This window comes from Culicoides brevitarsis, chromosome 3, assembly GCF_036172545.1.
Source record: "Culicoides brevitarsis isolate CSIRO-B50_1 chromosome 3, AGI_CSIRO_Cbre_v1, whole genome shotgun sequence".
NCBI classification, from domain to species: Eukaryota; Metazoa; Arthropoda; class Insecta; order Diptera; family Ceratopogonidae; genus Culicoides; species Culicoides brevitarsis.
This window is the reverse complement of record NC_087087.1, coordinates 27,404,716-27,417,381: the sequence shown is the minus strand read 5'-3', so window position 1 is coordinate 27,417,381 and position 12,666 is coordinate 27,404,716. Positions and strand designations below refer to the sequence as shown.

Below are 12,666 nucleotides of genomic sequence, written 5' to 3'. Positions count from 1 at the left end.
TGGGTGGATCGAAAATTCTGCTTAGCGTAATTTATTTTTAAATATAGGTCATGAAAGTCAAATGTCACGATGTTCTATATCGCTCGAAAAAAAAAATCACAAAAGCATGAAAAGGTAACTTCCGGTTTAGAGAAAAAGATGAAAAAAAAAGAAACTCATCAACGACGTGATTTATGCGTTTCTTCTTGGTCGTTAAGACATTCCTTTTTTTTTTGAAGTACTTACAATTCGTTAGGTAAGGACAGGACGGAACAGGAAACTATAAATGTAAATATGGACCGAATTTTGATTCGGAAAAATCGAATCAAGGCGATTTAATGAAGTGGAATAAGGTAATTAGATGATTTTTAGGAGAAACTTTGATTTTTTTTCAAAAATATTAGAAGGAATTAAGTTTGAATTAAAACTAAATTTTATACACGAATTTCAAACCACGTGACCTGATGTAGTGCATTTTTATAAATTTTATCTTAATAGACTTTAAATTTTTGTTCCCAAAGTAAATGTTTAACTTAAATCCACTAAATTTTTAATTTATAAGCTCATTTAACATTTTGAATTACGTTTCCATCCAATATGAAAATTTTAACCACGTGACCTAATATATTGAAATTATTGGATTTCACTTTAATAAACCTCTTAGATATTTGTCCTAAAGTAATTTTAATCATTCGTCTTGCAAGTTTTAAAATAAATTAGCACAAAACTTTAATTTCTGTTTATATTTTGAAAATACAAATTTTAAACCACGTGACCTATTACTAAAAATTTCAAGTCTTTAACAAAATATTCATTCAAATTTTTTGCCTTAAAGTACATTTTGAGTTTTTATCTTGTAAACTTTAAATATGTCAACCCATCGCACATTTTGAATTTCATCCCAATGCAAATTTTGAAAATTTTAACCACGTGACCTAATATATTGAATTTCACCTTAATAAACCTTTTAAATATTTGTCCTAAAGTAATTTTAATCATTCGTCTTGCAAGTTTTAAAATTTATCAGCACAAAATTTGAACTTATGTTTAAATTTTGAAAATACAAATTTCAAACCACGTGACCAAGTTACTAAAAATTTCATGTCTTTAGTACATTTTTTAATTTATTTTTTTTCTCAAAGTATTTTTTGAGTTTTTATTTTCCAAACTTTAAATATTTCAACCCATCGCTCATTTTGAATTTCATCCCAATGCAAATTTTGAAAAATTTAACCACGTGACCTTTTATTAATTTTTTCTTTGAAGTGCTTTGAAAATTTCTTTTGACTAAAAATCATTAAAAATAATTTTTATAAAAAAAAATGAACATTTTTGTCAACTTTTAACCTTCTCGAAATTATTAAAAATATTTCTTTTTTACAAAAGCAACAAACTCTAAAGAAATTTTCGCAACATTCTTTACAACAATTTGTCCTTTTTGACCGATTTCTCGTTAAACAAGAGGAATCCAGGTAAACAATAATTCCTTTTTTCCTCTCTTTTTTGCCGATCCTCATGAGATGCGGGCGAAAGGACAACACGAAAAACTGCCATAAAGTATAATCAAAGTCGTCGTCGTCGTTGTCGGTCATTTGAGTATTTATTCATTACACAACCCTTATTTTCGAATGAATTAAAACAAGGACCATAACGCTCCGTAACTTTGTTGTAAATGTCTTCTTTTGTGCGAAACATGGACTGTAAATATTTCCAGTGTGTGAAAAACAAACAAAGCTGCACAAAAATAAACTCGGTGTAAAGAAAAGTTTCTTCTTGTGTTTTATTGTAAATTTTATTTTTGAGTAAATGAATAAAATGTGGTTAAAATGCAACGAACCGTGATTCCTTTTTCGTATTTATCTAAAAAATTTTAAGTTAATTTTCATTTAAAAACTCAAAAATTCATAAAATTAAAAAACACGCAAAATTTACTCAAAAAATTATTAACGACTTTTCAATTTACGTTCAAGAGCTTTCCTCAAAGTTAAAGCTTTCCGTTGCTTTACAACGCCGTTCAGGATAATAAAATTTAACATCGTACCCGAGTCGTTGTTGTTGTTATTATTCCAAACCATAGTCCTTTCCACATCGGAAAATTCCATACCGAAGTCGGACCGAAGCGAATTTTCTCACGGTCTGCGCATGACTTGCCGCTAAAATTTTGCACATGTCTTGGTACGGGACCTACAGTTCGTGTGTAGCGGAATGTTGTAACACACATACACGCAAAAAAAAAATCAGGACCAGCTAGGACGAGTGTTCGTATTAAATTAACACCCTAGTTGAAGTCAAACCGTTGAATTGATAAATACAATTCCGAAGGATCGCTCAAGTAAATTTCGTTATTACTTGTGGTTCGCACGCAAAACCAGAGGAAAAAAATAAATAAAAATCCGGAAAATCAAAAATAATCAAAAAAAAATTCAATCAAAAAGTGAAGTGAAATATCAAATTAAAAAAAAATCTTAAAAAATCAGAAAAATTTTAAGAAACAAAAAAAAAATCAAACAAGGACAATATTTTTCTAATCGTACGTGGTCGGCAATATACACGTCGTCGTAAGTCCCGTACAAAATTTTCCGTACATCTCGATAGACGGAAACAGATGTGAAACGAAAACAGTGATTTTCTCGGTGTGAAATGAGAAAAATTCAAGGAAATGGCACAAAATTTAAATTTATGTGCTCAATTTTTGGTCAAATACGGAAATAAAAAGTAAAAAAATTCCCCAAAACATAAATTAAAGATAAATTTTTGTGTGTGTTACAATCCCTAAGAGTGTTAGAGCTATACTGAAAAGTACGCGAAAAAAAAAGTAAATATTATTACATTACAAGAAACGAGAGAACGAGACGAAAATAAAATAAAATACGATAAAGATCAAAAGCATTCCTGCACGTGTCGTTTGTTCGCTGGAATTTACTCGCAGTGGGCATCTGAAATCTAAAATAAATAAAAGGAGAGCAAAAATAATTTAAAAAAGAAAGTAAAAAAAAAAATTAAATAAAAAAATTGTGAGATTACAAAATTTTCCACAAATGACAGTGGATTAGTTTTCACCAAAGGAAATTATTATTAATGAAAAATGAAGTAAAAATTTTTCTTTAAAAAAGAAAAAAAAAAAAAAATTAAAAAAAAGTGAAGCAAAAAAAAAAATTACAAAGAAAAAGTGGATACTAATTAAATGAACTTCAGTGTCTAATAATCGCATTCGTCAACGAAAAAAAAAAAAATTTGTCATCTAATTATTAAGAGCCGTCAGGCATTCCATTCAATAGGTAAGTAAATCTCTTTCTATGTAAAGATTTTTTTTTTCAAAAAGGCTCAACAGAAAAAAAAAATGATAATCAGACGTCAAGTTTTTTTTTTAGTTTTTGTCGAGACAAAAATCCCTTCAGTTATTTGAAAAATATACACAAAACAACAATGGAGCTACTACTTATTTATTTATGTGCATCAAAAATGCCGACCAAAAGAAATAAGTTATTTATTACCTGTTGTTCCTGCTTGTTTTGTTTAACGTGTCGAGTCGAGTACCATTTCAGTTACTACTCTTGCCACTTGATGTATGTTGCAAACAAAATATCGTCGGTCGTAAAACCAAAAAAACGGAATAGAACGAGGGACTTTTTATTACTTCCGGCTTTCATTTGTTGTTGTGCGGCATTTTATTTTACTTTTATTTCGTTTCACTTTCCGGGTGACGACGACGACGAAAATCTAGTCAAGTGGATTAGATTCCGATTAAAATTGGCGTGATGGCAGGTGAAATGAGATGAATGTTGAGTGTCATTTTATGTCGAAACTGTTAAAATCTTGTTTGTTAGCTAATAAAAGAGATTGCTTCTCATCCTTCTTTTTAACGTGTTTCAAATTAATTTTGAGGAAAAGAGGGATTTTTTGGCAGTCCTTTGAAAAAATTGAAGAAAAGTGTTAAGAAAATTCGGGAAACGCTTGGAAAATTTTGGAAAAATTATGGAAATTCATGAAAATTTGTGGAAATTCTTTAAAAAAAATTTAAAAATTTTTAAAATTTTTAATTTTTTTTTATTTTATTAAAATTTCTTAAAAATTTCACATGCATTTTCAGAAAACTCTTAAAAATTTCCGGAAAATCCCTGAAATTTGAGAAAAACACGATGAAAAATTGTTGAGGCTTGAATGGAAAACTTAAAAAAGTTAAATAAATTTAATGAATTTGTTTCGTGAGAAATAAAAAAAATGGGAAAATGTAAAAATTCTTGGAAAAATATGAAAAATTTGTTAAAATTCGAAAAATACTAAATTAATTTTCATGGAGTTCTGCGAGTAAAAAATTATCAAAATTGTGAAAAAAACCAGAAAAAATTCGGAAAAATATAAAAAATTGAGAAATTTTTTAACTTAATAAACACTTAAAGAAAATTAAAAAAAAACAGGAAAATCATGAAAATTTTTGATGCAAATTATATAGAAAATAAAAAAAAAATAATTTAATCAGTTAAATTTGTTGACAAGAGTATGAATAATTTGTGAAAAATTGGAAAATCGTGGAAATCCTTGGGAAATATTGAAAAAGTAGTGAAAATCCGTCAAATAATTTCTTGAGGAAGTTTGTAAGTAATAAATTAATAAAAAAATGTGAAAAGTTCGAAAAAAATCCGGAAATTCACAGAAATAAAAGTTTTACATGCATTTTCGAAAGCCTCTGAAAAATTTCAGAAAATTATTGAAACACGAGAAACGATGAAAAACTGTTGGAGCTTTAAAAAAAAGATGGAAAACTGAAAAAAGTTAAATTATTGTCTTGAAAAATATGAAAAAATAGTAAAAATCCTTGGAAAAATATGAAAAATTCGAAAAATATTAAATTAATTTTTATGGAGTCCTGCAAAAAAAATCCTGAGGAAGTCTGAAAGTAAAAATAATTTAATAAAAAAAATGTGAAAAGTTTGAAAAATTAAAAAAAAGATGGAAAACAAAAGTTTTTAATTAAATCAACTTAATTTGTTTGATTTTTGTAGATAGAAAAAATTTTTAGAAAAAAACTCATGATAATCCCTCAGGAAAATTTTTGAAAATTCGAAAATAAATTAATTACCTAATTAAAAAATTCAAGAGTTCGAAAGTAACAAATTAACGAAAATGGTAAAAAAAATCAGCGAATTTTTTAAATATAAAAATAAATTTCTTATTTAAAAAAAAATTCCTGATTGATTATTTTTCCTACAATTTTCAAAAATATTTTACTTTCAATTATCTATAAAATTTATTAAAATTTTTACGAATTTTCGCCAAATTAAAATTCATTTCATTAAAATTGAAATGCAGTTAAGCACTTCGTCTCACAAATGTTTTTGAATCTCCTTATGTCCCTTTCCTTTCAAAGCCCTCACACATTGCCAATTGAATGCTTGTGTTTTAATAGCCCGGAGATGTTTGATTTGTACTGCACGACAACATCACAAGTGGTGACGATGATGTCTTTTATTAGTGTCTGCTCATTTAATGGCCTTTTTTCTCTTCCTCTGTCTCTGTTTATGACGGAGCAAAAATAAAAAAAACCAGAAAGACAACAAAGAAACACAAAATGAATTAAACGCCCCCAAGGACTTGATTTCACATTTTTTTTTTTGTGTTTTTGGACAATGCAACGTCATTCCACCTAAACCTAAACAAATAGCTGGCGAGGAAATGAGGCAGGTAGCAATCAGGAATATTATTAAATAAATAATCGGAGCGCACGCAAGAACGCCGAATAATTACTCCATTCGCGCTACGTATCGAATTCAACTAATCACGACGATTAATCTTAATTGATATGCCGAAAATCATATTGCTTGCGATGAAGCAATTTCGAGCTATTAATTTATTGATAATGATAAGCGTTTATTATTGTTATAACTATTGCCGCTTTTCATCAGCGCAAAGCAAAAAAAAAATGTCGAAGGAAGTCAGAAATACTTAATCAAAGAAATGATTTGACAAAAAAATAAAATGTTCCATTACTGAATTGTGCCGTAAGTAAGTAAGTAAGTACTTGAGAGCACTCGATGACTTAATACACACGTTCGTTGCCAGAGTGTGACAGGAAACGATAACGAATATATTAAATAAACACGTTGGCAGGGAAATGTTCGTTTCCATCACGATTTGTGTGCGTAAATTGATTGACTGTCATTTCATTATCTTCGATATATGTGAAAATATTTGTTCACTCAAGGATGTTCGAGATGTTCGATGATGATGGGGATGAGTTATTAAAGTCAAATTTTGTTCAAAAATTTTTCAAGTGCTTTAAAACGAATTTATTTTTATTTAAATTTGTTTATTTGTTTTTCAAGTCAGAAAAAAAACTAAAGGAAAAATATTTCAAAAATTGAATTGAGTGAATTTTATAAAAAAAAATATTTTAATTTTGTTTTAATTTAATTAAATAATTAAATTAATAATTTAATGAAATTTGATTTAAATTAATGATTTAACAAAATTTGTGAAAATTCGGATAAATTTATAGTAGACATTTTTTTAGAGAGTTTTAAAGTTACAAATTTAATTTAATTAATTAATTTATTTAATTTAATTATTTTATTTTTTTATTTTAATTTTAATAAATTAATTAATTAATTTAATTTAAATTAATTTAATTTATTTATTTTTTAAAATTTAATTTAATTTCATATTTTAATTTTATTTCTTCATAATTTTTTAAAAATATTTTTCATGTTTTTTTTAAATTTTATTATTAATTTTTTTATTTTTATTTTATTTTGGACCAATCTCTTAAAATACTTACATGTTGTTATTATTCTCTCAATGCGCATTAAAGGATATATTTAAGAAATAATTCGAAAATCCCATTTTAAGTACCCATTATAATAATTTTTTGAGATAAAGAAATAAGCCTTCTGTTGTCAAGTAAACGATTTTCGAGGAAAATCAAGAGAAACATTTTAGACAAAATTCTTATTAACTCGTTGAGAATGGAAAATTACTGACTGCTGTTTTAATTATTGGAAACATAATTACATAAAAATAAAAAAATAAAGTTAATAAAAATTTTTGTATATTTTTAATTTAAATAATTTTTTAACTAGAAATAAATAGAAAGAATTATTTTAAAAAATAATAAAAAAACAATTAAAAAAATTAATAAAAAAAAAATTTAAAAAATTACATAAAAATTATTAAAAATTTTTATATATTTTTGATTCAAATAAATATTTAATTAGAGATAAATAAAAAGAATTATTAAAAAAAATAATAAAAAAAAAATAATAAAAAAATTACTAATATATTCAAAAAAAAAGAGAAAATATTTTAATAAAAAATTTAATTTAATTTAAAAAAAAATATTAATTAAAAATTTAATCATTCACTTAATTTAAGTTTTTTAAAGGAACTCTTAATATTTTAATTAAAATCAAAATTCTAAATAAATTTAACAAGTAATGAAAAATACTTTAAACATTTTTTTAAAAAAAATAATCAAATCAAACAACACTTAAAAAGTCAGAAAAAAATGTTTTCCGAGAAAAAATTAAATTTTTTCCAAGTAAACATTTTTTTTTCATTCAACGACATTTCAAAGGCATCCCTGTTTATTTTAAATTTTCCGCCATTCTACTACTAATCTGCTTGTCTTAATTTAGTCCCAGATTTTTTTTGCATTTAATGTGATTTTAAAGTAATTAAAAAGCTCTCCTTCCCTTTTTTCTCTCCATCGCTTCTCCTTCGTAAATAAATATCTTCTGATATTTTAATTTGTACCTGCGTTGCGTCTCGCTGCTGTACGACGATCAACAAACAATATTTCAGTGTCTAATAACAATAATATGGAGAAGTAGGCAAAATAAAATGCTAAATATATTGTACCAGGGAGATAATCTCCGTTGAAGCAAATTAATTTAAATGGAATAATAAATGAATGTCTGAGTGGAAGGAGCGGAAAAATAAAAGGATTTTCATCGTCGTTCGACGAGAATGAAACAAATTTTTTAAAATAAAGCGCAATTCTCATTAATTTTTTGAATGGGAACTGTGTCACTTTTCATACACGGCAGAGGACCTTTTTGGAATCACATTATTCGTCTCATTATTTTTTTTTTGCAATTTTTTTTCGTCATTAACCGTAGGCAGAACTAAGGAATTTAATCTGGTTGATGTTTTTTTACGGATTTATCCTCGTTTGTTTGCTTTTTTGTTTGTTTTAATTAATTAAAAAAAAAATTGAGACTTGTACTCAAAAAAAGCATTACTCACATGAATTTATTTATTTGGTGCAGACACGGAAAAAAATTCGATCGAAAAATAATTTCCTTTTAATTTTGAGCTAATTATATTAAATTCGATAAAAAAACTGCAATGCCAATTAAAATTTCGCAAAATACATTTTCGCTGAATTCATTTAGAGGAAAAAAAAATAATCAGATTTATTGTGAAAAACAGCTCATTATCGACGTTGCTAAGGCTGTTGATCTTACAATGAAGTTGAAAAATTAAAAAAAAAATTGCAAAAAAAGGAAAATCGAAAAAAGGCAAACAAATGGATTTAAAATGCCCTAAAAATCCATTTATGTCACCCATTTTCGATGCCAATAACACCATAAATTTCCGTCGTAGTAAGAAAGGTGTTTTAACTTTGATTTCGTTCTTGGCTGCAAACTTGTGAATTTTTCCATATAAAAGACAGAGAAAAAAAAACTTTCGGAATTGGCAACCTTTCCCAATAATAATGGTCGTCTTTTATTAAAGAGAACCACAACACATTTGGCGTTACTTTATTTTGTCTCCTTTTTCGATATCTCTCTCTGTCTTTGTGCGATACGAAGCTAAGCCGATACTTTGTTGCTCCTAAAGAGATTTACTGCACCCTTGGGACACGTTTCTATTAAAAAGATGTTCAATTCATGTTATTTTTGTGTGTCGCATATAAAATTTCCACACACACATTTCCATCGATCCAGTCAATAATAATGGGGTTCATGATGACTGTGGTAATGGTTTTACGATTTTTACTTTTTTTTTCGGTGTCTGTTCCTGAGGAAAAACTTTAAAGGCATGACATTTCCGACGATTTAAGGAACTATTAGGACCAATTATTGCCGAAACCCTTTGTGAAAATTGTTTGCAGGCGTTTAACTTTGCAAAAAGTTTGGAATTTTGATAAGTTTTCAAATAAATTTTACCATCAGTCATTCACACATTCGATTTTTTTCTTGCCCAATGGGTGAAAAACGGGTCATATTGATCCTTAAGGGATCGAATTGAGCCCTCAGGAGTCAAGGTTCAAAGACATTTTATTAAATCTTGTGATCATTCTAACCAAATAAAACACTCCAACTGGGCCTGAGGGAGGACTGTGATATATTCAATGTCAACGGATCAAATGGCGCACGACCAACAATATTAAAATGTGAAAGAAAAGATGAGGTTTTTTAAGCTTAATGTTTTTTCCTCCAACTAAATGTCTTAAGGGAATTTTTTGATCGCTTAAGGGATCATTTTGTTTCATTAATGGTTCAATCTGATCCCTTAAGGGATTTACCTGATCCTCTTTCGAATTTGTCATCCGTGGACCCAAAAAAATGATCCCTTAAGAGGTCATTTGATCTTCAAGAGGTCAATGACCTCCCTTAAGAGGTCAAATTGACTTCTTGAAGGAATCAAGTTGATCTCTTGAAGGGTTCAATTTTTTGGGTCTGCAGATGATTAACTCGAAAGGGGATCAGGTTGAACCCTTAAGGGATTAGATTAAACCCTTAAGGGAACAAATTGATCCTTAAAGTTATCAAAACTCTTCCTCTTCTTCGAGTGAGAGACGCAGCACACAAAAAAAAAACAAAGTTTAAAATATGTACAAATAATGATATTTCTTGGTGAGTTTAGTGGGTGCTTATTTCGTTAAGGGTTCAATTTGACCCCTGATGGGTCTACCCGTTTTTCGCCGATAGAGCGACTTTTTATCTCGTGACGTTCAAAATTGAATTTATTTTTGTACAAACCAAAGTCATGACCACTGTAACATAATGAAACCCATTCATTTACAACAATATGGTTTTCTAGGAAAACTTTTTACTTCCTTGTTAGTTTTTTTCTCTTCCTCTTCGTCTTTACGGAGGATGAGAGACGCAGCACATAAAAAAAAACAAAGTATTAAAATATGTACAAATAATGATATTTCTTGAGTGAGTTTAGTGGGTGCTTGGTACAACCGACCAGCCAAACAAGAGAGAGAAAGTATACAGCAAAAGTTCAAATCCGGCTGCTGTACTTTGCAAAACTTTACAAAAACTTTTGTTTTATAATAGTCGAAAAAGGCAGCATTGTAAAAAAATAAAACTTTTTCAACGTATACAATTTAAAGTTAAATTGAATACAAAAGTGAACGAGAGCTGTATCAAAGTTAAAGGCAGAAATAATAATAATTTATATAGCGATGCCAATACATTATTTCCCGTATATAAATAGCAGAAACATACTTTTGACTGAAGGAGGAAGCAAAGTAAAATGAAATAAATTTTTGATCAATTTATGTTTAAAATAATTGAAATATTCCTGACTTGTTCATTTTGCGCTCTCGGTTTCGAGAGGAGTTAGTTTTTAATAATGCTCATGATGCAAAAATTATTGTTGAAGTATTTTAATAATTTTTCCATTGTTTTAAAATACTTTTTTTTTAAATTGAAAAAATATTTAGCAATTTTTTATTTATTATAATCTAAGGGATTACAGAAAATTTATCTTTTCAATATTGAGTTTCTTTTTTAAGAGAAGTAAAAAAAAATAATAAGATTTTGTTAATTTTTAAACACTTTGATTGGTTCTATGAACTTTCTTATGAACCTTAAGTTTATTGAGCAGTTTTTATGGCTTAAAACAAAAATCTTGAATGTTCATTGGGGCAAAAATTTCAAAAGGTCAACTGAAGGTCAAATAAATGAAATTTGTATATTGAGCTAAAAAAAACTCAAAATTTGCCTTAGGTCAAAAATTTTGAATCTGGATTGGGATAAAATTTAAAAAAAATGTCAACTGGGACGAAAAATTTTAAATGTACATTGGGTCAAAAGTTCAAAATGTGCATTGAAGTCCCATCATTTGTCTTAAAAAACTTAAATTTTTCTTTCAGACAGGTTCTTTTTAAAATTTTATGATTTCATGAAAGGAGAATGACCTTTTGTTTTTGTTTCCAAGTAAAATTTAATTTTCATTTTAGTCCTTTCTAGAAGGTGCATTTGAAAGGTTTCACGATAATCATTAATAAAAAGAAAGTTTTAATATTTTGTAGACAAGAATGCAGAAATTTATGTCTTCACAGGTACTGGAATTTTTCATGTTAATTTATTAAGACTTTTTTTTATTAAAACAATTGACTTTTTTCTTTTTTCTGAAAACCAAGAAAATGTTGCAAGTTAAATTTAAAACTTCAATATTATTTGTTCTAATGAGTCATGAATTTTCATACCAACATTTCCATTTGCCATTCAATTCACAAAGTCAAACATTTCTGCTTCGACACCTTATTAGCAAATATATCATTTTATTTGTGTGCTCATAACTATACACATGCACATTAGTAGTTTCCCAACAAAAAAAGGCCGAACAATTGACCTGAAAAGCATTACGTGACCACTTAATAAACACAAATATTTCGTCTTTCATGTTGTTCGGGCTTGCTGTTTGGTTTGTTTTGATCGTTGGATATCAATGACCGAACAAAAAAAAATAAATAAATAAACATGATTGTGGGTAAAAGGGCGTGCGAAACAAAGAATGTTTTCTGCATACATCATCATCGGCAGCTGTAAATTTTGTTTTGTGGGTAAACCGGGAGGCAGCGCAACTGCCATAAATTGATTTGATTTGAACACGTTTTCAGCGTTTCGTTCGTTTGTTTTTTTCAGCCACATCAACGATCCAGAAGAAAATTTAACACACCATCTTGGACCTTTTTTTTCGTAGTAACGGCAGCATTAAAGCGAGCTATAAAGAAAAAATGGTGTGTGCGTGAATGAATGAAGAGCTAATAGGAGAGGTTGTACATATGCAGTTTTCAATAATTTTTTAACACTTTTTGAATCAAGTCTCACTGAACTTCAACTGCTGTCTTTTAATTAAAGCTAATTCTCAAAATCGTAGTTATCATTAAATTGTTATGGTTATGTCTAGTTCACATTTAGTTTGAATTTGCTCATGTTCAGGTATCTTCTTGCTTTTCTATAATCGGATAACAATTTCGTGATAACTTCTTTGACTCGGTCCATAAGATGGATTCGTTAGAAAACTTTTGGTTTTATAATTTTCTCAGGAATAGCATCCGGTAAATAGTTACAATTTCAATATTAATACGTAAAACTTCCTATTTAAAGAAACTGATTTAACGAATTCAAAGGTTTGGGGTAAAATTTTCAAAATGTCAACTGGGGCTAAAGTTTGAAATGTGTTTTGGGTCAATTTTTTAAAATTGCATTGGGTCAAAGATCTTGAATGTGTATTAAAAAAAGTTTTTAAATGTGCCTTGGGTTAAAAATCTTGAATGTGCATTGGGGCAAATATTTTAAAATGTCAACTGGGACAAATGTCGAGTATATAATACTTCACATCACCCGATATCAGCATTTCATCGAAAAAAAAAATGGCATGAGATTTTTTGATTGCGGATAAGATGGGGGATGACAAAATGGGTGATGATTTCAAAAAACAAAA

The 12,666-nt window shown here is 27.9% G+C and overlaps 2 protein-coding genes across 3 annotated transcripts in view; one reads left to right on the top strand and one right to left on the bottom strand.

Annotated features, from left to right (window-relative positions):
* Positions 1-12,666, bottom strand: part of LOC134835721 (transcriptional activator protein Pur-beta-A) — a 356,196-nt gene that overhangs the window by 134,175 nt on the left and 209,355 nt on the right. The window lies entirely within an intron of this gene.
* LOC134834393 (zwei Ig domain protein zig-8-like) overlaps positions 2,286-12,666 on the top strand; it is a 167,369-nt gene continuing 156,988 nt past the window's right edge. Inside the window, exon 1 of the mRNA XM_063849040.1 lies at positions 2,286-3,257. The gene's annotated coding sequence lies outside the window, so the exon portion shown is untranslated. The remainder of the gene's footprint in view (positions 3,258-12,666) is intronic.